This window comes from Hetaerina americana, unplaced genomic scaffold, assembly GCF_022747635.1.
Source record: "Hetaerina americana unplaced genomic scaffold, ioHetAmer1.1.p SCAF_6, whole genome shotgun sequence".
Taxonomy (NCBI): Eukaryota; Metazoa; Arthropoda; class Insecta; order Odonata; family Calopterygidae; genus Hetaerina; species Hetaerina americana.
Genome location: NW_027287205.1, coordinates 37,525,267 through 37,550,321, shown reverse-complemented (window position 1 = coordinate 37,550,321; position 25,055 = coordinate 37,525,267). Strand labels below are relative to the sequence as shown.

Below are 25,055 nucleotides of genomic sequence, written 5' to 3'. Positions count from 1 at the left end.
TAGTTAAGTTTGCAATTTATTTCATCTCTTATTTTAGTCCATTGCCGTGGTTGATCTGTTTGTTTTCTTCTCGGGGACGACCTAAAATACTCTCCCAAGTATTCTCGTTGGGTGGCATTTTGCGATGTAACCCGAGACGTAAATTATATCTTCTACCCATACCCACAGAGAGGTTATCGCATGCTCATAATTTATTTCATGCTTCTCTCCGCGTGTGACATCGCTGAAACAGCTGTTTGAACGACGGCAATCAAAACGCTAATTGGCGCGGGCGTTTTCCTTCCTTTCTCCATCAATTTTAGGCGTCCTTTTATTGCGGTTGGAATTGCGCGAATGCTTATCTTCTTTACGCTCCAGGCTATTGTGCCGTGGGAATGTTTTCGTTTGAGCCCTGAGGTTAAGGTGCCAAGTTATAATTCTGTCACCTTTCAGCCGAAGAAGTGCGGACAACTACAGATCTGCTTTTGCGACCGACGCCCGGCGTTTTTAATTTTATTGTAAACCCGCCCCTCTTGGTGATTCGCACTGAATTTTTTTAATTCCCCCCCGATTTTGAACTCGTTTTCGACCGAGGGACTGGTGTCGGGAAGTATCATTTTCCAGGTTATTTTTTTTCTAACCCGAAACGTCATCTTCTCTATCCCTTTTTGGTCCATTGAAATGTTTTAATGCGGGCCGGTCTTCTTGTAAGTTCAATCAGACGGGGTGAAAGATTCCAGAGCTACGGAGGGACGGCGGGAAGTTTCGTATTTACTCCTCCACTTTGCATGCCCGGTCATGGCGCTTTTTCTTTCTCTTTATCTCGTTTTTCTTGGGATCCGAGAGAGAAGTAGACGCCTGAACTACTTCCTGGGATCTTCCGCCGCGTTCCTTGTACTCCTGCTAATTTTCTACAAATTGTGGGTTTTTCAGAAGTGTCCACCGCGAACGTTTCTTAGTATTTATCTGTTTACTATTCTCGCCCACGATTGTTCCCATTCTTTCGATAGTTCGGAAGATAAATCATGCTATTCTGAAAACTAACGAAAGAGACAGGGATGGAGGAGGAAAAGGAGATTATGCCGGTACCATACGGAGCAGGCATTGTCAAGAGCATATATTATGCGTGGTTAATGTATGTATGGGTGTATGTGTATATATATATATATATATATATATATATATATATATATATATATATAAATGCTGTTGTTCCACCGTACGCCCTTGAGTGGTATTTTGTGGATGTAGATACGACGCTTGTGCGATTTGAAGATTCTGAGGACAAGACACACAACTTGATCAAAAACTTCAGCTTGCCAATCGGATTCATACAGTGATTTTTTTCCTTGGAGAAAACGGGTGATCCTTGTCTATGAAATAAGTTCGAGAAAGTCTCCGTGGTAGGAAATAATACACGCTCACATTTTTCGCCTCCTTCCGATACCATGGTTAATTCCGGCCACCTTTCTCCCCTCAGCCTTTTAGACCAGTCCATGACAAAAGGTGTCCTGTGGACTTTTCCCCCCCACTCTCTCACCTCCCACCCCACGCATGCCCTCCCACTCCCCTCGCTAGAAGCAAGACTTATCTCTTTTCTCCCTTCCACAACCCCGCTATTTTCCCATCCTCCACTCCCCATCTTCTCCCACCACTACCCTTACCGCGGCCCACAGCACCTCTCACCTAAACACCTCTCGTCTTCTTCGCCCAGCCTGGAGACGTCGGGGGCCCGCCCATTTTCTTTCCCTCCTTCCCTCCCCCTCCCCAATCGCTGCCCGGCCAACTCTTCCTACTCCCTCTTTCCCTCCCCGAGAATCTCCCTTTCACCCGCTGCCTCCTCCGAAGTCCCTCCTTGCCTTCTCTTTCCGTCCACGAATTTTTAGGTCTGGAAATGGGAAAGGATTTCGGAAGACTACGGTGGGTGATGGTTGCTGGCTTCCCATACCGGGTGTCAGGGTTCCGATCCCTGCGTATTTGTCAGCGGGGGGAACCACCTTACTCTCCCTAAATAGGGTGCAAGGACCTTTAAACAAGTGCGGTTCTGCAGATAGGGAAATATTTCTGGTGCCTTTTCTTGTGGGTTGACGAATGCTCTCGACATTTTACCTTTTTCCGCCATCGATTCGGTCGCTTCTATTTCTTTTTAAAAACTACCTCTATCAAATGTTCGACTACATCCTCCAAAGAGATTAAGCATGAGCGGGCCAACGTTATTTCAGACTGAAAAATTCCACTCAATGCCTGATTTGCAATCAATCAGCTGGACAACACCTACGAATTCTATCGGAAGTATGCCGGCATTAAGGAGCTTCCGTCTACATTTTTTTGGCCAATACAGGTCGGATGAAAACTGTTAAGAGGATGTGAAGGAGTTTGTGATTTGAGGAAATAATTTTTTAGCAGTAATACTGTTGAGAAATGTCGTGGAAATGACAATATACATGCACATCTACAAGTAAGTGTAGTGTTTTTCAGGGAAGGTTTACAATAAAAATTGTCCAGTTCGCTAAAAAACTCCGATGGTTCTCTATGTGCGAACATGCTACTACAATGCAACAATTTTAAAGCGTAAAAATCATTCGCCTTGCCCGGGATTCAAATCCGGATCCCTCTATGTTCAGCCGAGTGCTTTAGCTAGTTAATTTATCAAGGCGTCTGGGTTCGAATTCCGGTCAATGGGGATGATTTTTTACGCTTCGAAATTGTTGAATTAGCGGATGAATCCGTTAAAAGTTACTGTCACGGCGTCTACCGTAATTTATTTGAATAGACCAGAGCTATAATGATGGAATCCTATTCTATGGTGCTACAAATCCTAGTACTAATGCGTGTGTGGCTTGGGATCAATGATCATGGACCGGTTTCCCACGAAATTGTCTTAAAGTGACTGAAAGGGTTAGAATGACCGGGGTAAGGATGTGTCGGGAAGATCTGTATCCGCGACAACGTGGTCATGGGTTACATTCACCAAGGATTGTGAACAGTTAACCTTTAGGTCTGTTTTAACCGTTGGCAACTAGACCTCGAAACCGTGTTGGTATTAGCTATGTGACTTCTTAGTTGTTGTCGTAAACGACAACAATTAACAACCAAGGGCTATTGGCAGACCGCCGCTTTGGGAAGATGGCATCCGCGTCGGCACCAGAGGTTTTTCCTGCAATCTTCGCTTCATAAAATGTCGCCATTATGACAGAAACGTGCTTCCTCGGGCGAAAAACCCGAAAGGAGATGCAAAGGATGTATGCCGAAACGAACGCGGCGCAGTTTTCCGCTTGCGGATGCGAGGCGACTCCTTCCGCGTGACCTCTCTTTGCGGAGGAGCCACGACGGTTCACGTTGTCTCTTCTCCTCCCACGTTCCCTCCCGTCCCTCAGGGAACCATCCCTTTTTCTCTTCCCCCACTGCTCTCCCCTAAAAACCCCTCCCGCCCCTAACACACACACACACACAAACACACGCACGTTCTCTCACACCTCACCCCACGGGCGGGGGGGGGGGGAGTTGGGGGTGGTAAAACCCCTCCCATTCACATCCCCCGTCTCTCTTGTACCTGCTTAAAAACCCACCCTCAAGTTCCCTCTCGCCTCGTTGGCCTCCCCTCTCTCTCTCCTCTCGCCTCCCAAACCCCACACTCCTTTCACCCCGACCCTCGGTCCAAACTCCGGAAAAATGTCCGTTCCCTCTCCTCACTAGCCCCTTCTCCCCGTTTTCCTCCCGCACGGTCTAACCATCCGCCGCAACCACCCCTCCCCCCTTTCCCAACCGTCTCCTTCCCCTCCGTCCCCCCCCCCCCTACTCCCTCCCCCCCCCCTCAACCCGAAAAGCTACGGGGGAATGTAGCGGTCGTCTTGCAACAAGGTTTTTCGGGAGGTGAATCGGTCCGCGTTCGTGTGTGTGTGCTAGCCTGTGTTGAGTTTTGGGACCTGTCGCTTTTTACACAAAGCAAGCCCTACTACATACCTTAAACCCCCTTCCTCTCCACCCTCGAACGCCTCCCTTTCTTTCTCTTCCAACACGCACACACACGACGCTTTTTTTACCTATCCCCCCTCTCCCTAGCACCTTCCCAACTATGGGACTTGTGCTGGCCGTCTAGTCTAGTGCATTGTTTTACTACAGCGGCATGTAGAGAATTTACGCGGCATCACGGGTGGACTTAATGGTGGGGTTAGTCATTGTGCGGGAGGTTGGTTGTTTCGATGTCTCCTTTCGTATTTAATTTTCTTTGGTATTCCACCGTTTTAAGGTAGGTTTTGGATGGACAACAGTAAGTTTCTTTAACATTCATAATAAAATAACACCTGATATTCGCACATTACCATGAACAATTCGTCATTTCCGCGACACGTACTTCCTCATCTACTTCTACTTAATACCCCGCAAGGGCGTGTGGCGGGGGGTGTTAGGGCACCACACGTAATTAATAAAAATAACCGCGTGCAAGAGCTTTAAATTTCTACAATCCACAAACAAAACATGGTATACATTCATGCAAAAAAAAACTCCTGCAACCCACACACATGCACCTACACTACACTACCAACTAACATACACATGCACCTACAAATATTTATAATGTCTTTGTGATGTTTAATTTTGTTCCGAATTTTAAATTAAATGGATTTCATATTTCTATAGTTACTTCGGTTTCTTACTATTATGACTCCTGATTTTTCGGGGAAAGAATGAGTATTTGTATCTATCCGTACTGGAATCTCTTTCCCTTATTTTATCTTTGTGGTCTGATCAACAGTGTGGGGGCATAATAATTTCTTTAGTGTCCTCCTCCCTTCATTCCATCCAACTTTCCATTACTACCCCTTTATCGCTTTCAGAACGTCTTCTACCACCATTGCTATCCCTCTGTATCTTACTCTCCAAGATTCCAATCAAAACGCTCTACATCCAAATTTTCTGCCTTGTTTCGAATTCTACAAACAGTCTCCTCTTGCTTGCTTGCTGGTCATTTGCGCTATTAGGGATAGGTGGTTTTTTAATTTCCTTTTTACGATTGGTGACCTAACACCCCCCGCCACACGTCCTTGCGGCGGCTTGCGGGGTATTAAGTAGATGTAATTTGGGACACCAATTTCGGGGAATGGAGGAAGGGTGATGAACAATCCAGTATTGGCATTAGCCTACTTTTTAAAGGAAGTCGCCAAGGGGTCCATAAGTTAACGTCCCTTCCGTCGGACGGCGTATTCACTTGAGGTGCTCTCCACTAAGCACCTCAGCCCCTCACCTCCTTGCCACCCTTGTCCACAACCACGTTTCAAAAGTCTCCAGTCTGCGCTTATCATCTTGCTTCATACGACCATGTTTCCGCGTCGTACACTCCACATCAAAGTTTTAACGGTCCTTTTCTCAGTATCTGTACACAACGTCCCCGACATCAATGAAAGCTCCATGTCTTAACGCAGTTCTTGTACTTATGACCCTAATATAATAATGTAATTTGCCCATTTTTGTTTAAAACACTGCTATAATAGATAAGCTGCTCAAGCCTCGTCTAACTAGTTCTAGCTCTGCTAGAAAATCGCATAACTTTGTTTTTTTTTTATTATAATGTCTTTGTCTTAATTTGCTAATGCCACGAACCGATTTTCTGATGCACTCAGTAATGATTGTAGCCCTTTGGCGTATTAAAGCTTGATCATTGGCAAAACTAACTAATTTTAAGGATTCGCCGCCCAATTTTATGTCCATCTCGCCCTATTCCTCATGTATACGAGGGTGGTGTGAAACGTTTCCGACCTCAGAAAATTTCAGAAAACATGTCTTGTATATTTGTTAGATCGGGAACTTTTCAGACCACCCTCGTAAGTCGAAAAGCACGGGTTATAATGAACTCTCCTCGTCTCATCTCTTTCCTCACATTTATTTTATGATTTATTCATTTTTTTACACTCTTTGAGGGTGGTGATTGTGTGCGCTCGCGTTTTTTTTTTAAACCTGATTCGGAGTTAAGGGTTAAGTTTTTTTAGTTTTTTTTTTGTCACTTGGCCTCAGATTTCAGGACAAGTCTTTGCATGTACTATGTACGTCAATACATTCTGTGGTATCGCGACCACCATGCCCTCTATTGTGAGGACCCTTATTGTTTCGGATCTAATGGGAATTCTGTGATGGCGCGGTGCCTCGGAAAACTGATGGAGCGTTCGAAGGAGATGAATTTTGACTGTTTTTTGGTAACCTCGCGGAACGGAGTGGGTACATTCATGTTGGGGGAGGTGGGGGTAGGATGCGTGTAGCGCAGCATGTAGCGTATGCAAGGTTACACACAAACACACACTCATTTTTTATATATCTACATGCGGAGGTACATAACGAACGCTCTGTGTTTACCTCGTTCTTCTTCGACGGTCTCAATGTTTTGTTGTTCATTTTTTTTCGAGATCTCCTTTTGTTTCCTGTCTCCCCGGCGACTGAGGTAATTTCTCAACGTTAGTTCCGTCCTGGGGTGAATAATGGCGTTGCCGCATCACGTTCATGGTCTCGTGGGACTTCGAAGACGCGAACTTCGGCATAGTTTGGCGCATTCGATGCCTCTCTCTCTCTCCCACCGTTGCCGCCCGACTACTGGGCCGGCTTAATCGGTCCCGACTTCGGTTCAATCTTCGGGAGTTGCCGGGGCTGAAAGGGGTGTATCTACGCACAATGTCCCGCAAGCCGCCGCAAGGGTGTGCGGGTGGGGATTGGTAAGGCAGAAGTATTTTATGAATAAACGTTCGCTCATGCATAAATATGTATTTCCGCACACCCAAAAACACAGTTTCACTGTTACGTTCCTGCCGGCATAATGCAGTAATGGGTGTATTCGTTTTAAGTTCGAAGTTTTACCATTTAAATATAGAAAACCCAGAGATGAAGAGGGATCTGATGTAGAGCAGGTTGTTAGTTTGTGTTTTGTTAGAAGTCACAAAATATTTATTTGTTAGTTGTGTCCATCCGAAACCTAACGTAAACGGTAGATTACTTAATGTACATAATAATATATAAGTGTAGAAATTTGGAGTAATTTAGTTTGATTGTTTCAATGTGTCAGTGTGATGCCGTACTGTAACAATTGCCTCGTTGTCCGCAGGAAACCTGAGTTTTTTCGTACCTATTTAAACGTTTTGCTCTCCTCATGGGTCTGGGGATAAGGGTATCAAGGGTCTCAATCAAATCTTTGGAACCTATTAAATATGATCAAGAACATACATGTATCTAACCGAATCTATTCTCGAAATGAATGTCTGTAGTCAATTGAGAATTGTTCCTGGTGACATTTTTGTTTCGTTGGATGATTTCTGACAAGTTATCGTATGATCAAAGGACGTGTGAATAAATACTACATCTAAATCTTTCGCTGTAAACCACTACGAGGGGATGTGGCAGGGAGTATCAGTTCAACATCTATTGGAGTGACAAATGTGGGTAGGTGACGACGGATCCGGATCGATCGTTGTGCAGGTCGAATCGTTTAATTTGCAGTAACTATGCAACTAACTGTTTTTGTCTCGAATTGAATGGGGGAGTGTAACATATCTTATACTAATCAGTTTTTACGTCCAATACCCATAAATTGTCACTACGTGGACGTATTGTATATTCTCATCCACCAATTTAGGGCAGAGTTAAGATTATTCCTTCGGCGTTCACCCTTAAATTTCGCGTGATTCGTATTTTTTAAAGGTTTCGTGCATGTCAACTTCATATGTTCAACTTTTACACAAATGTAAACTTAATATCCCAACCAACACTTTCCGTTCATAATGTGACGTTTTCTGTTCGTCCATAACTATTCTTAAAGAAGCGGTCAGCTTTTCTTCGTACCCTTTCAGGATGGCTCGGCATCCTTGAATCTTTGAGACTGGAAATGTGAAAAGAACCTGGAAATATTTTAATATCTGGATTCTGGGTATTTAATGTTATTTTACCGGAAAATAAGTGAGTTGTAGAAATAAAATCCACTTATACACCTGAATCTAACATGAATAACTGCTCTAGTAGTTTTGTTTCTTAAACGAGCGACTTTCAATGTACTCAGCGTTCTTCAAGAAGGTTAAAAATTGCGCGGCGCATTTGCGTGCATATTGAATAATAAATAGTAATAAAACAAAGGTTATGCGATTTTCTAGGAAGAAAAAGGCTAAGCTAAACATTAAAATAGGAGGGCAAAAACTAGAGTAGTGTTTTGGACCAACACGGTCAAAATAGTAGGGACGTAAGGAGAAGAATTGCGCTAGGCAAAGATGCTTTCTCAAGGAGGAGGGAGTGGATGACAGGGACTTAGAGTAAGGATATTAAGAAAAGACTCGTAAAAACTTTGGTATGGAGCGTAGCTATGCACGGCGCGGAAACGTGGTCATTGAAGCAGGAGGATAGACGTAGATTGGAGGCTTTTGAAATGTGGGTGTGGAGAAGAATGGAGAAGGTGAAATGGACAGAGAAGAAAACAAATGAGGAAGTCCTTGGTATGGTGGGAGAAGAGAGGGGTTTGTTGGGAGAAATCCTGTGGAGGCAGGAAAAGTGGATGAAGGGGGTGTTGACCGGCAGTGGGATGTTGAAGACTGTGATAGAGGGTAGAATGTTAGGCAATCGAGGATAGGGATGTTGGACGGGATGAAGGGAGGAAGGATGTTTTGTTTTGCTAGGGGTCACAAATTATTTACTTAGTCATTATGTCCATCCAAAAACCTACCTTAACTGGTAGATTACCTAATAATAATTCAAGGATCACCATTTAATCCATGATCCAGTTAATTTGACTGATGGAATATCACGATACGATACAACTGCCGAACAACCGCTTCCGCTTCTATATCTTTGTAATAGTTGAAAAAAAAGAATAAAATAAGGTTTAAATAATACAGTGGCAACGCTCAAAGCTTCTTAGAATTAAAACAATCATCGTTTTCCAATCTTCCTATGCTTAAGAGTTGTTTAAACCTTAGAATCATTCAGAATTGTCCTCGGAAAGTGCTCCAGGCGAGTAATGGAGGTTGTGCATGAAAGTTTTTTGAGTCACAGCAAAGAGCCAGGCGTGTGGGTGGATGCCTTGTCCCCTGAGAATAATCGATGTGACGCTCTCCATTCCGTGACATCCAGCTGCATCATTTGATACCGCTCTTTGCCCTCCCTCGAGATGGGAGCAAAAAACAAAGGCACGACCCTCATTCTATCTGCTATTCCCGATCAGAGAAAAATCACCAAATGCTCAGTTGATGTAGCCGTGGTTAGGGAGGCTCTGTTTTTTGAAATGTCTCCGTCAATATTCTGCCTTTATTGTTTTTTCCGGCTATACTATATTTGTTGATTATCATTATGAAATCTACATTTATAAGGTTCTAAGGATGCTCATTAATAATCAGCCAACACTTAGACATAGAGCGTGATTTTTTTGCGGTGAGGAAACATGGACGTTGAAGGAAGATGACTAGAGTAGTTTGGAGGCTTTTGAGATGTGGGTGTCGAGAAGGATGGAAGAGGTGTAGTGAAGGAAAGGAAAGCGCACGAGGAAGTGCTGGCTTCGCATGATGGGGTAGGAGAAGAGATTGTTAGGAAAAGATGGATTTAAAGCGTTTTGATTGGCAATGGGAAGTTGAAGACTGATAAATGGGAGAATTTTGGGCAAAAGAAGTCCGAAGGAATACGATGGTTATGTTCCATGGAAGTGGGTCACGGTAGTCCAGGGGGTAGAGCGGTAGACTATTGAATGGAGGCTCCCGGGTTCGATTCTCGGGCAAGTCTCTGGGCACCTGCAGCTCCACCCAAGATATGTGATTTTTCGGGTATCAGATCTTCCTGGGAAACCATAGCCGGCACGGGGAAAGGAACTGGCCCACCTTCCCTGATGTGTGAATTTCTCACGCCGTCGGGCGTAGTACTGGGTGAACTCTACCATCACCTACCACCCCGACATTCGGGATGATTACTGTGTTTATGGTTCATGGTTCCATGGAATCAAGGATGGTGGAATATTTGGGGAAATGGATGACAGTTTTAGTCTGTGTCCACCGAAAACCTACCTTGATCGGTAGACTATAAATAATTATAATCTCTGCACAGTACCCCGCAAGGGTGTGTGTTTTGGGATGTTAGGACGCCAGGCATTTACGCATAATTGTGAGCTGACATTCACAAATTAATATATATTTGTTCATCAATAAAAGAACACGTACCTTTACATTCCCATCTAAATTATCAGTGCTTGGGTTTGACTAAGTAATTAGATACTCCTCTTGAAATGGAAAACATTTTCATTCGTGCTGATCTTTGGTTTGATTTTGTTGGGGTTTTGTGTCAAGGGAGGGAACAATAAGTACTTTAATATGTCAATGAAGGAGACTCTTGTCTGATATAAATTATTGGTACTAACTACCCATATAATCTTTAGTGGTGGCATTATACTCTTCCTCCTTTCCGGGGCTCCAGTCTGCCATTGTGATGTGCGGTCATAACATATCCTTTGGTGTCACAAATAAACTTGCCACTCTCGCCTAGCGCGTCATGAAATACCCTAACACCATCTATCTCACTTCGTTCCAACTTGTGTTCATAATCTTAACTCTCTTTCGCTTTATCCTCTACCACAGTCTACAAAATTCCTCTATCCACCTGCAACTCATCTCCTGCATTTTTTCCTGCCTTAAGTGAGTCATTTTTCCCAACAAACCTCTTCTTTTCCATTATCGTGCCCATCAGATCTTCGTTTGCGTTTATTTCAACCTGCTTTATTTTTCATTTTTCCCAGACACTCACACACAGACGCACAGACCAGCCTCTAATTTACACATGTCCATTTTCCCAAGCAGTCAAATCTAAGTTCCATGAGTAGCTGCGTTCCATATAATGTTTCGCTGATATTCTCTGACTTATCACGACAGAAATTTCCGTGGAGGTTCTGGTTTTGTTTCTGTCTCTATTGCGCACCCATTTCATTTTGATGAGTGACCATGGCGTGTTCTCTGAATACTTTCCTTTAGTAAAGTGTTAGATGGCTCTAAGTGTGCTTGGGGAACCGAGGGGATTATTAGGGTTCCACTCTCTCCTCAGATTAGATCTCTCAGATGAAGCAAGATTAGACTCCAACGTTGACAGATTTAAACACTCTTTCTTTTCTCGGGGATGATTCTCAGTCGTAGCAAAACAGACTTTTATTACCCCGGAAAATGTGGTTGGAAATCCTAATCTATCCTCATTAAATCATATGATATCATCCCCAGCGTCGGTTAATGGAATGCAATGTACTTATGAAAAACGTTACCAATGAAAAGGTAAACATAAATGATGGTGAATGGATTCAAGATGAATTTAAATGCGTAGTGATCACTAGGCCATAAAATGTGTCCTATTTTGGTAACAAGAACCTGCCATGTTTTAATTTTATGCAGGAATTATGATTGCATTACGTTTTAATATATATTTTAAACATCATTAATTCATCAGTTCTATCATTTTCTATTGAATTTTTCTAAGGTACATGTTAAATTCCTGGCATAATCATAGATGAAGATGGGCTCGAAATGTTATAACCCAATTTTTTCAAGAGTGAAAGTACGAAATGAATTTTATTAATTTATCATTAATTCGATTCAACGATAATTCAAAATAGGTAGTAGACCATATTGAGGGATAATGTAATTTTGAAGACTATTACAGGGGGGGGGGATTGTTTGAAGTACAAGGTGGCTGGAGGAAAGGCTGGATGGAAAAAATGCATGTTTGACGGGAGGAAGGGTGGTAGAAAGTATTAGGGGGTTAAAAAAAATGGTATCTTACAATGTAGCTCTTAAGGGAGTTTGCAGTTTTGTTAGGCGCAGGCTAAAATTATGGCCGGTCTCCTATTCCCGCTTCCTTTTACCGGTATATTGGTGGTAATCGTAATGGCACCAATGCGCTCTTGGTAGACATTTACTTTTCACAGACAACAGATGTCGTATCGATTTGCTATGTTATAGCCAACGGTGAGCGCCTCCCTCAACCATCACAAACAGCGTTATCAAAATCATATCCCTGCGTAGTGAACACATAAACGGATATTGGATATTGATTGATCCGTTTGCGTTATTATCGTCCTAGAGGATTGGAAAAAAATTATTTTTCTGTTTTCTGGAAGCTTGAGGTCGTTGAGATTACGCCAGCTCGCCCCGATTATTTATGAAACCCGTCACTGCTGATGGACCACGTGTCTTGACGGTTTTCGGGGCTATTTTCGGGCCTTCCTCCCCCCTGGTGGAATCCGTGTTTTTGATCGGCTGGGGCCTTTCCCTCGTCGGAAAACGCGTGCCGCTGTCTGGCGGCAGCCGTGGACTGCCAGGGGATGTTGAATTTAAATAGTTGGGCGTTTTAGTATTAAGGATATGACTGAATCGATGATTTAAGTTGCGAATATCGAGGCTGAGAAAGAGTATGGCTACATTCTCCTGTCGCACACCTGTTTGGTGGATCGCGGGATATTTATGTCGATGTCGTTACGGCTTTATATGCACATATCCCGAGAGACCAGCACCCCTATATAATATTCAGGTTAAACAGGGTACAGAAGTATTATATGTGAGTGGTTATCATCAAAAAGCTAATTTCAGCTCTCAAAGGTAGATTTTGATCGATGACTAAACGGATTTTTCTTAATTATTATGTATTGCGTGTCGCTTGGACTTCCTATTTTTTAATATTAGCCGTGTACTTATTCATTTTTAAGTTCATTTCTACCTGTCTCCTGGTGGCTAAAATGATAATTTTAATGTAAAAATGCAACTTTCCATGATGATCCTTATCTTGTGATTTATTATTATTAAATAGTACCTTGCAAGACACCGCTTGAGTGTTTGGGAGGGAGTGTTTACACACCTGACTTCTTTTGACCCAAAATGCTTTTCCACCCCACCATGGTCGGACAAGGGTATTCTGATCCCTTATCATTAGTGAGAAAAAAATATCTTAAATCCATCTGTTTTGCACGTAGTCTATCAGTTTTATTTACATGATGGGGCTGATAATACATTTCAAACGTCATCGCTAAAAAGAGACATCCTTCCAATTTATTCAAGGGAAGTGTCGTGGGTGAAGTCCAGTGAGATCCATTAATTTCAGAATCACGAATGGTGAATTAAAATTCCCCTTTCAGAAACTTAGCTTTGCTCCTGGTACTTGAAAATACTATTTCGCCACGTGTATGGGAACTTGTGGACTCACGTGGTTTCATATAGATGGAGGCTCTTCAGATGCGGGTGTGGACAAGAATAAAGGAAGTAAAATGTACGTAAAGGAAAACGAGCGAGGAAGTACTTAGAATGGTGAGGGAGTTAAAGGGCTTTTTATTAGAAATCCCAAGGAGGCAGGATATGTGAATGCAGAGGATTTTGTTTGGCGATGAAATATTGACGACTGTGGTAGAGGAGAGAGCATTGGCGGGGGAGTGGAAGGAAAATGATTCTTCTTCTTGCATGCCTAACTTGCGCACCATACAATTCATCATGCCATGTGGCCATAAACCAAATGGGGATACCTAGTGTTTTTGTTGGTAGATTGGGATTCTTCCATCCTGTAGGGTGTTGATAATATCGGGAGAGGACTGCTGTACCAGTCGAAGGATACAACCGGACGGATTTGTCCTCATTTGTCTACGATCGAGTCGCCTCCGTTACTCCACATTCAGAGTCCATGTCCAGTCACCCTGGCACAAGTGTCCTTTAAATGGGATTGAGCACGTTAACCGAGGGTCAGGGGTCGGTAATGGCAGGGGGGTCGACGCGACAGTGACACGCCGTGTACGTACGTGTTTCGGACAAATCTCCCAAAATGGGTTTGCGCCTGGCTGTAACCAGCGACACTCTGGAGTTAAGGGTGGTCGCGGTTTGGGATGTTTTAGTGAAAGTGTTAAGTCTTCTTTTTTTACATTCTCTTTAGTATTCTATCGATTTTTTTATTGTTTTGGAATCATGAAAGCGATGTCTTGGTGAAGAAGAAAGTCCTCCCGTTATTGAAAGTTCGTGTAGCTTTAGTATATCATATACAATAGAAACAGATACGCATTCCAACTGATTTCAGTTCATCAATCCATCTCGTTAACCATCGTCTAGGTCAACCGAAGTTGCCTGAAGCCCGTAATTACGTTCGCTTCCATGAAAGCACTAAACTTTCGAAGTTTAGAAAAATACGTTGTCATAAAGTAAATGCTATTAATATTGTTTTCGTATGAGTGTTAAAAGAAAGAAGTGATGACATTTTTAAACTAAAAATGGTCGCAATATTACGTAGTGCTTTAACAGGTAAATTATTGAACGTTTGCGAGGCTTATTTGCTTTAAAGTATTTATCATATCTTAAAATATTATGTTGTGCTGTAATTGGTAATGTGATGTAGTGAATCAAATTTGATATTCATTCATTCAAGGCATTCCACATATTTATGAGAAGGTTTTGGACGATCATAAACGGGTATTTGCATCCAAGTGTCATGCTATATTAGGATTCTCTCAGACCGACAGGATAAGGGATTATCCGTTAATTCTACTTCAATGCCAGTGACCCATTTTTCTTATCCGGTCCAATCTGTGGCAATTTTAAACTTTCTGTTTATCTTCAAATGTGCATCCAGCCCGGCGAGCCACCACGCGGGTTTAGAGCAGGGGGTGTTAGATTACCGACCATATGGATAATTGGTGATTATTAACGCTGGGCATAATTATATTTTATGTTAGTTCCAATGGAGGTACGTGTTGTTTCCTACTATATTCCTCGGTATCGATTTGCTAGGTTGCCATTTGCCTTCCCATTCAGATCTCGCCTACTAACCTAATGTGTATTAAAATTACTACCTCGCACTCAGTTTTAAACTTTATTATGTTTTTATTTAATAGTTTCAGTGGTTTAAGTTATCTTGGTGCTTGGAATGGTTCACAACTTGGGAAATTCAACATTATTCTACTTCTTTAATAATATTAAACTGTCCCATCTACGCTTTGCATGCTTTTTGTACCAATTAAATTCTTTAGGTGAAGAAGTACATCGTACCTTGTGACCACTACAAAATGTGGGTCCATTTTTCAATAAACAGTGGATCTGCTCTACTTTCCAAATTCAATATTATCTGAAAACGCAGCTCCTTGTACGTATTCCGGAATTAACGCTATTTATTTATACGTTTGAGAAATGGAAAAATATCTATTGGAATGATCCAATTTCAACCTAGATTCAAGTCAGTATAATGCAATGCTAATCCATTTCTGTTTGTCGTTGACACCTTTTTTGTAGGCTCTGTAAATTTTAAAATTCTCCATTTTCGTCCGTGTTGAAAAACGTGGTCGTAGCATGGTTTTTGTTCGCATCCATTTTCGTTTGTCGTAGTGAGTTCGGTCACGTGCTTAACAATGTCATTACACGCCTTACTCGGTGTGTAGACGACGTATACGTATGCGTCATCTTACTTTCATGCATAAACTTTTGTTTTTTTTTGGGCCGTAAGGTCACAAGCAGCGTGTGATTTATAAAATGATTTCCTATCGGAAAGAAGGGAATAAAAGCTGGTTGCCGATAAGGGCGCTGTCCAGACTTATAAACTTGGCGATCCATTTAGCCGTCGTAAGCGTTTACTATTTTTGAGGGCCCTAATGTGAGATACCAGACTGTTATTATACAGCCTGCTGCCTTTGCGATACGGAGCTTTGAAACGTGCTGTCAGCGTGCATCAAATTAATCGGAAAAATGACGTGCTTAAAACTTAGCCATGAATCATTCTGCGCCGTCAAATATTGTATGTTTTGACACTCAAAAGTTGGCACGCCTGTACGATAATTCGCAGCCGCCATAGAGCATGTAGTAGGGGGTTTTAGGGTACCAACTATATAAATACAAAAATATTAGTGCATGCATAAATTTCAATACGTTTTAGCTAATATACAAAACACTTCCGCCACACATGTACGTACGTACGTATATACGTAATGAAATAATTGGCTAACTCAGTTAACAGTTTCAGGATTAACTTTGTGGAATTCCTTCATGATGTGGATAAAAAATAAGAGAAAATTTACACTTCCACACACTTAATTTTCTACGACCATGGTTTTGATGCTGCGCAGCATCGAAATCATTTAAATTCATTTAAATGGAAATCATCGGAATTCATTTAATTTTTGTGTTTAAGTGAATGTACGTATTCGGTAGCTTTGGTTACATGTTGTTATGTTTGCGTATCATGTGAGAGAAGAACCAAATGTTAAATCTGTCTGTGACGGCGTGTATATCTGTCTTATTTTAGCCCAGTGGTCGACTAAACATGTATGAATTGTTGACATAATCATTCCCTCGCCGTGTCGCAAGAAAACGGAGTTGTCCTGAACCTTTCTAAAATTCTGTCTTGAATTCTCTCTTCATCTACATCTACATCAATACCCTGCAAGCCACCAAAAAGGTGTGTGGCAGGGGGGCAGGCACTCTTTGTGAGTCTCTCAACATATTTCCTCCAACATACCAATCACAACACCCCCTTTTCGTAGGTATGCTTGACAAAGCTGGCGGATTAGTTTTTCCATGAGTATGTGCGCTGCTGTGGGTGTAATTTTCCATGTTGCTTTGCATGTGGTATTGTTCCTTTTTACGGTTGGTGACCTAACACCCCCCGCCACACGCCCTTGCGGCGGCTTGCGGGGTATTATGTAGATGTAGATTAGTGTTTAGACTTTTGCAACTCCTTAATTATTTTTTTTCGTCTATAGATTATAAATAAACTCAGGTGTTCTATACTTTTTCTATCACAATTCTACATCTCATCCGACGGACGGCGTACTCACACATTAGATGTTCTTTCCTCAACCGCAATTAGGGATTGGGATACCACGGAAAACATCCACAACCTGGTAAATGAGTTTGTAATATGTGAGTGTTATCTGTAATCCCCAAAATCCAATAATAAACCGTGTCCGAACTCGTGAAAAATCGGTAGAGACTCACGAGATATCTATGTTGGGAATGCACGGGACATATTCGAAAAGTAAGGGCCGTTTTCTTATATTTAAATATTGGTGGGTAGAACAAAGTTGTACGCATGCAGCGTCATCTACTGATTATTTTCGAAGTCAATTAAGTTATTCTTTTGATTTAGTGGTTGTTAGTCTGTCGTTTAGTGAAAATTGTAGCTCCCTAGCAGATTTGTCCGTGGAAATCGTAGCTCCCGTCGATTGCGAAGTGTGATTTGATTTTTGGACCAGAGGACCAAATTCATCAAAATTCGTACCTAGTTGTTATGCCTACGGTAATGCTTGGAAGAAAGGTTGGCAAATTTGTCGTGATTTAAGAAAATTTGCATAAATGTGCATGATGAAGAGCTGAGCGGCGAGCCCTAATTTCCAGGCCGATGAAATCGTTCAACAAGTGGAAAAAGAACTGCCATTTGATCGAAGTTTAATGATTGGTGCGCTGGCTGATAATTTGCTCCTTCGTGGACTCACGACTATTTGTAGGTTTGGGCCGGGAAATCTAGGATATCGCAAATTATGTGCAAAATGGGTATCGAACAATACAAAGAGCAAAATATTTTGAGTTTACGATTGTTTTTGGGCTGCTATCCCCGGTTCCAATCTTACACCCAGCGACTATTTCCACTTTTTTGCACTTCAAACAGTGGCTTGGCGGACTACGGTTTGAAGATGATGAAGAACTCAAGATCGCCGTTGTTAACTGGTTCAATTCCCAGGCGAACATCCGTGCCGAAGGATTGAAGAAATTCGTGCAGCATTACGAAAAGTACTAAGAATCAAACGACGATTATGTAGAAAACTAAAAGAGGATCTTGGGGAACTAAATTCGCGAATATGACTATTTTTAACATACTTGTATGTTTTTTAATGACCAAATGGCTCTTACTGTACGAATGTGCTTCGTAGTTCATACCATTAGTCTGCTAGATATAAAGACGTTTAGTTTGTCGATGTCTTCGTTCTTATGCCGTGATGGCATAGGTGCACCATTTATTCGAAAAAATATATACAAGTTGTACGTACATATTTTTATTCAAAATCTATACTATATATTACCTACTGTATATATACATACCTCATATATATTCTCTGTAGTGTCCATCATATTAGTCTTGGGAATGATAATTGAGGTGGTTTCCCGTTGCCTTCCTCCATAGTGTTTTTAACGTGACACCATCACTTACTGGCCGCCCAACTGGGGTCAGACGCCTTTTCAGCCGCCTCACTGAGGGACAGACGCTGCGTGGACTACCTTTCGTCTGGCCCCTAACCTTCGACCTATCTGGCATAGGTGACCCTACCAGGAGCAATTATTATTACTCCCGCCAGGAGAGCTCTAGGGGTCATCGCAACGCACAAGCCCTTCCACTACGTTAAGGTTGTAGTCCAAAGGTAAAGGCTATATTATGTGAGGACTACAGGACAATAAGTTTGATATCCCACGCAGCTGAAGTTGTTCTCAGGATCTTATGCATAAATATATTGTGACTGATGATGACGGCCGTGCCGTCGAAATCTCAAAGCTAAATATGCGAGTCTTCTTTCTCTGTTTTTCCGTATTTAAACTTTTTATCAATTTTTTAAGTATTTGTTTCGTAGCTGAAGAGCGTTTTTTTCAGCTATTTATACATATAACGATAAACACCGTAATCATACAGGTATATTATATATTATTATTAGGTAATCTACCATTAAGGTAAGTTTTTGGATGGACACAGCTACTAAATAAATACTTTTATTTTGTGACTCCTAACAAAAACCGAAATCCAGTATCCCACTCTACATCAGGTCCCTCTTCATCTCTGAGTACCCTCTTCCTGCCTATATATATATATATATATGTAAGTATGTATATATATATATGTATGTATGTATATATATATATATATATATATATGTATATATATGTGTGTGTGTATATATATATATATATATATATATATATATATATATATATATATATATATATATATATATATATATACACACACACACACATCAATCTCCTCACAAACATTGGAAGTTTTCCGCAAACAATGGACTAGAAAAGAGTATTCCCGAATTCACCATTCAAGTCTGCAATCGCACCGTTCATCTTCTCTCCTAGGCGCATTTGTCCACCTGTGAGTTTCGGTTCGCTAATTTTTATTTCAAATAAGTTTATTTTCGAAGCGACGGCACTCTTCACCGGTTTCATTAATCGGTCGGTTCCGTCTTCCCAGCGTATGCGCCCTCCAAATGCCCACTCACACAAGGAGCGTTGCGTCTGTTAAGTGTATAGGTATAACTCGGGTGGTCTCCAGCTTGGTTTGGGTGGGCCTCTGAAGCGATAGTGATGGGTGTGTGTGTAACTCCTTCCCACCCCCCCTCACTTCTTCCCGGGCGGCGGGGAGAGCGGATGCCCTTCGGGCACGGGAGGGGGAAGCGGGGGGGCGAATGGGTTATGAGAGAGGGAGGGGGGGGGGGAAAGAGCCGGGAGTGGCGAATGGGGCGATGAGGGTGGATGTCGGAGGAGGAGGGAAGCGTGGGAGGGTCCCTCTCGGAGTGGGAAGGGGAAGAGGGATCGACCCCGGAGGAGGAGGAGGAGATGAGGGAGAGTTTTGAGGCCAGTGAGGGCGGTTCGCTTCTGTCAATGGAACGGGTTGTAGCGTCTTCCTCCTCATATTCTCTCCTCCTCTCTCTCCTCCCTCCATTCTCTCCCCACCTCATCCTCCCTCCTCCCCCTCAATCTATCCCTCTCGCCTTCCCGCGCGATCCTAAAACGCTTCTGGCGTCCTCTTATGAATAAAAAGAGCTCTTCCGCTCCCTTCATGAGGGCCGATCCCACCTTGAGGGAACGGATGGGAAGAAAGGTGGACTTCGGGATATTCATTCGTGAATGCGATCATGCGACTTGATCGAGCGCAGTGAACGTTTCCTCCAGAACGGCGAACTCTTCTTGTCTCCCGTGTACGGCTGCGAATGCTGGCAGGCTCACTACAACACGATCGGGAGAGATATGGTGGGTGGTGATTCAAAATTGAAATAATGCCCGGTCAGTTCATGGTTGCGGGCGTGTGTGTTGCTCGGGTTGAACTGCAAAAAGAGCTTGGGTGAGAGTTCCACCTATCCTTTTTAAGTCTTTTCGCAATACCTGCCAGTGACAACCTTGAGCATAATATAAAAATTTGCAAATTTACATCCTGTGATGCTGAGACCGTGTAAGATACGTAAGATGTTTTACTCATTTAATCATGAGGAAATTATGGAAAACGAGATAGCCTAGACCGTAAACTTGATTGGCACTTAAGTTTGTTTAAGGGGGGGTAGGTAAAATCAAAGTGACAAGTAATGGGAAAATGGGAAATGCACACTAGGTCACTTGGGCGTGTTTGGGAAACAGTGTACCTCAATCACACACAAACAGTGCAAAATTAATAAATAAGGAAACAAACTTGCAACGACTCGATCACTAGGGTGTGTTAAAGAATAACAGTCCCTCTCGTGAATCGCATTCAGACGCACACTCAGGGTTTGCAAGGGTATCACCTATGCCAGGGATTCGTAGTAGTAGTAGTTTTGAGGGGAGGCGACCGACTGGTCATTTGCGCCATAGGGGATGGACAGGAAAGGATGAAGGGTGGAGAGAAACCCGGCGTCGGCATTAGCCTACTCTACGAAACAAAAGGCGCCAAGGGGTCCGCAGTTTAACGTCCCATCCGACGGACGGCGTACTCACTCAAAGTGCCCTCCAAAAAGCACCTCGAGCAGGGATCGAGATACCTCTGAAAAATATTCAACACCGCTGGGATTTGAACCCGCGCCCTCAGGGTGGGAAGCCAGTACGTTAGCTCCCGCACCATCTCGATCCCCAAGGGATTCGTTGTTCTCACACAGGAATAAAAAATAAAATGAAATAAAAAATCGAAAAAGAAAAAATAGGTCCAAGTTCACGTTGGCAGTCACTCAATGTATCGGTTGTCCTAGACCTTTGTGAATCGCATTCAGTCACTCCTTCAGAGTTTACAAAGATTCCTGCTATGCCAGTGACTTACTTGTCACTTTTATTTTTACCTCCTCTCACTTAAACAAACCTAGTGCCAATCAAGTTTACGGTCTCGGCTATCTCGCTTTCGATCGCTTCACGACCGTAGGTACGTTCATTTTCATGAAGATATGATTATTATTGTTGGTATTCTACCGTTTAGTTTACTTATCTCGGAAGTGTTTTGGAGCGAAATGGTCAAAGTAGTTAGGGACAAAAGGAGAAGAATTCCGTTAGGCAAAGAATCCTTTACAAAGAGGAGGGAATGAATGACGGGGACTTTTCAGTTAGGATAGTGTGGAAAGGCTCGTTAAAACTTTGATTTGGAGCCTAGTGACTGCGTAGACAAATGGTCAATGAAGCAGGATGCTTAGCTTGGAGGAGTAGACGGAATGAAGGGAGGAAAGAAGTATGCGGAATTTAACAGGGGCTTAATACGACAGTAGTAGCCCGATTGCAGATTGTGCTTTTGGTTAGGATAAGCAAGTAAATGTATTTTGTATGATTGTTAGGCTCTGCCCATCCAGAACTTACCCTAACCGGTAGAAAATATATAATCTATACCTACCTAACTAGTAGAATATGTAGAATGTGTTATCATCTTTTCTGGGCCCTCCAAGCCTCTCTCACCTCCTTCGAAAAAGTCGACTCCTTGAACGAATTTCAATGAATCCCTTATTTGTTGGTGGTTGTTGGTTGGTGGTTGCTGGTTTGCTGGCATTGATTTAGAAAGACATGTGACACGCACTTCCCCACAAAGGCGTCCTAAATTACAGTCAGGCACAAATAAGGACGTTATTCAACATCAAAATAATTTAACTATACTTGTTATAAATTGCAGAAGCCTCAAGAACAAATCAGCGGATCTAGAACACATAATCCAAACTCATTCCGCTGATATAGTAATAGGCACAGAGAGTTGGCTGTGCAATGACATAAACGACCAAGAAATTTTCCCAATAGATTTCAAAGTTTACCGACACGATAGAGATACAAGACCCGGAGGAGGGGTTTTCGTGGCAGTTAAAAGTCATTTTGAAAGCAGACAAGTTTCATTTGAAAATAATAACATAGAAAGTGTTTGGTGCACCTTAATACGGACCAATCAACCCAACATAAATTTATGCTCTTTCTACAGACCTCCAGACTCAGATTTGAAAACACTTCACACCCTCAACGATCAAATTTACAATTTTACACGTAAATATAATAACAGCATAAACATAATTGGTGGCGACTTTAATCTCCCTGGTATAGATTGGGACAACAATATCGTTAAATCTGGGACCCGCGATCGCGAATCTTGCAATTCCATGATAAAATTGGTTCAAAGAAACTCCCTCCATCAAGCAGTACGCATGCCCACCCGTGGAAAGAACATATTGGATCTATTTCTTACAAACACGCCTGAACGTATTATTAGTGTATCAACTGATGAGGGCTTGAGTGACCATAGAGCAATTAATGTCCACTTGGACATAGAAATAAAAATGATTGTTAAACCAAAAAGAAAAATTTATAATTACCACAAAGCAGACTTTGAATCTTTTGCCAATCAATTAAACTCTTCACTACCCGAGTTCAAAACCCGCTTAAGTCATGTCAACGTGGAAGAAACTTGGACAGAATTTGTCAATATCATGCAAAAAGGAATCGTAGATTTCATACCTATAAAATACGTTAAAGCAAATCGCGACCCCAGGTGGTACAATAAAGACGTTAGAAAAGCCCTTCGAAAGCAGAGAATGCTACACTCTAGGGTAAAGAGGGCAGGCGTGAACACATCATCCCCTGAGAATAAACAATTATGGGACACATATAGATCCTCTAAAATTGAAACCAAAACAAAATTACGTAGCGCTTTACTGGACTTTAAACGCAAAGTACTTTGCGAGCACTTGGACACTGACCCCAAAGCTTTCTGGTCATAAGACCTTGATCAAAAAGTTCCCGGAATAACCACCGTGTGGCGCTCCCATCGTTCCGATTTGAGTTCTGTTTTTTTTGTTAAATTGGTACATCTGTTGTTGATATTCCCTTTAAATCTTAGTGTCATAACTTGACATTTGCAAAAGTTACGTAGCCAAGAGTACATCTATCTCTGTGTGTGTTGGCGATTTTTTACAATTGCAGAAATGGATTTAAATTTGCAACAACGAACTTGTATTAAATTTTGCGTAAAAAACGGATTTAGTGGCGCACGGACGTAGGAAATGTTGGAAAAGTGTTTCGGCAACGATTCTCTAAAAAAAACGGTCGTTTACCAGTGGCACGAGCGGTTCAGAAGTGGTCGTGAGTCAATCGAAGATGATGAACGCAGTGGCAGACCATCGACATCGAAAGTCGGTGAAAAAATTGATAAAGTAAAAGAAATGTTGGTCAATAACCGCAAATTAACCATCAGAGAAATAGCGGAGGACTTGAACATTGCCTATGGATCCGCCCAAGACATTGTGGTTAATGATTTGGGTTTCCGTCGTGTAGCAGCAAAGTTGGTGCCAAAAGACCTCAATTTCATGCAAAAAAGAGACCGTGTTGACGTCGCAAAAGACATGATTTGCGAGGCTGAATCCGATCCCACATTCATCAAAAGGATCATTACTGGAGACGAGACGTGGGTTTATGAGTACGACACGCAATCCAGACATCAGGCAAGTGAATGGCGTTCACCAAATGAGCCGAGACCAAAAAAACCACGTCCTTTTCAGTCAAAAAAGAAGGCAATGCTGACGGTTTTCATGGATTACAACGGTGTAGTGCATCATGAATTTTTGCCAGACAGTAAACAAAGAGTATTATTTGGGCGTTATGAGACGTTTGCGTGAAGCAATTCGCCGAAAGAGACCAGAAATGTGGGCACAAAACTCGTGGATTTTGCACCATGATAACGCACCGTCGCACAGTGCTATCATTATTCGTAATTTTTTGACGAAAAATGCAACAAATACCATCCAACAGCCACCGAATTCACCTGATTTGGCTCCCTGTGACTTCTTTCTGTTCAATCGAGTTAAAAAAACCATTACGGGGAACGCGTTTTAGCAGCCGAGAGGAAGTAATGGAAAAATCGCAGGAAGCACTGATGGACATACCGAAAACCGACCGTAACTTTTGCAAATGTCAAGTTATGACACTAAGATTTAAAGGGAATATCAACAACAGATGTACCAATTTAAAAAAAAACAGAACTCAAATCGGAACGATGGGAGCGCCACACGGTGGTTATTCCGGGAACTTTTTGATCAAGGTAGTATGTTAGGGAAGTAAATGGGAGTAAACAAACCGTGGCTTGCTTAAGGGATTGTAGCAATATAATTCATACAGACAGTGAGGGTAAAGCTAACATCCTAAATTCATTCTTCCAAAGCGTTTTCTCGAATGATGTTGCCACCGCATATCTCCAAGAAACAATGCATACTCCACCCATGGAAAAAATAACAGTGGACCAACAAGGAATTCTAAAATTGCTTAACGAGATTAAACCCAACAAATCCCCGGGTCCCGAAAATATACCAGCTAGGGTGATAAAACATTTAGCTCCAAACATTGCCCCGTACCTTGAATTTATATTGAACAAATCCCTCACAGAGTGCAAAGTACCCAAGATTTGGAAAACCGCGCAAATAACGCCTATTTTTAAAGGTGGTGACAGGGAGGATCCCAGTAATTACAGACCTATATCTCTCACTTCTATCTGTTGCAAAATCTTAGAGCACATAATTGTCAGTTCAATAATGAGACACCTTGACAATATTAACTTTTTAAGTGACAATCAACACGGATTCAGGAAAACTCGCTCCTGCGAAACCCAATTAGGATTATTTACACATGATTTACTTTTATCGGGTGAGAGAGGTAGGCAAGTGGATGCCATCTTCTTAGATTTTCAAAAGGCATTTGATAAGGTCCCACATGGTAAACTCATTCATAAATTAAAGGTCGCGGGTATAAATAAGGGCGCCATAAGTTGGGTTAAAGATTTTCTTTCGGAGCGGGAACAGAGGGTAGTCCTTGATGGCGCTAGTTCCGACAGCGTTCGAGTCACATCGGGGGTACCTCAGGGAAGTGTGATCGGGCCGTTGC

At 42.2% G+C, this 25,055-nt stretch overlaps 1 protein-coding gene across 1 annotated transcript in view; it reads left to right on the top strand.

The window, feature by feature from the left end:
* LOC139695307 (protein groucho-like) overlaps positions 1 to 25,055 on the top strand; it is a 777,395-nt gene that overhangs the window by 579 nt on the left and 751,761 nt on the right. The gene's annotated exons all lie outside the window — the stretch shown is intronic.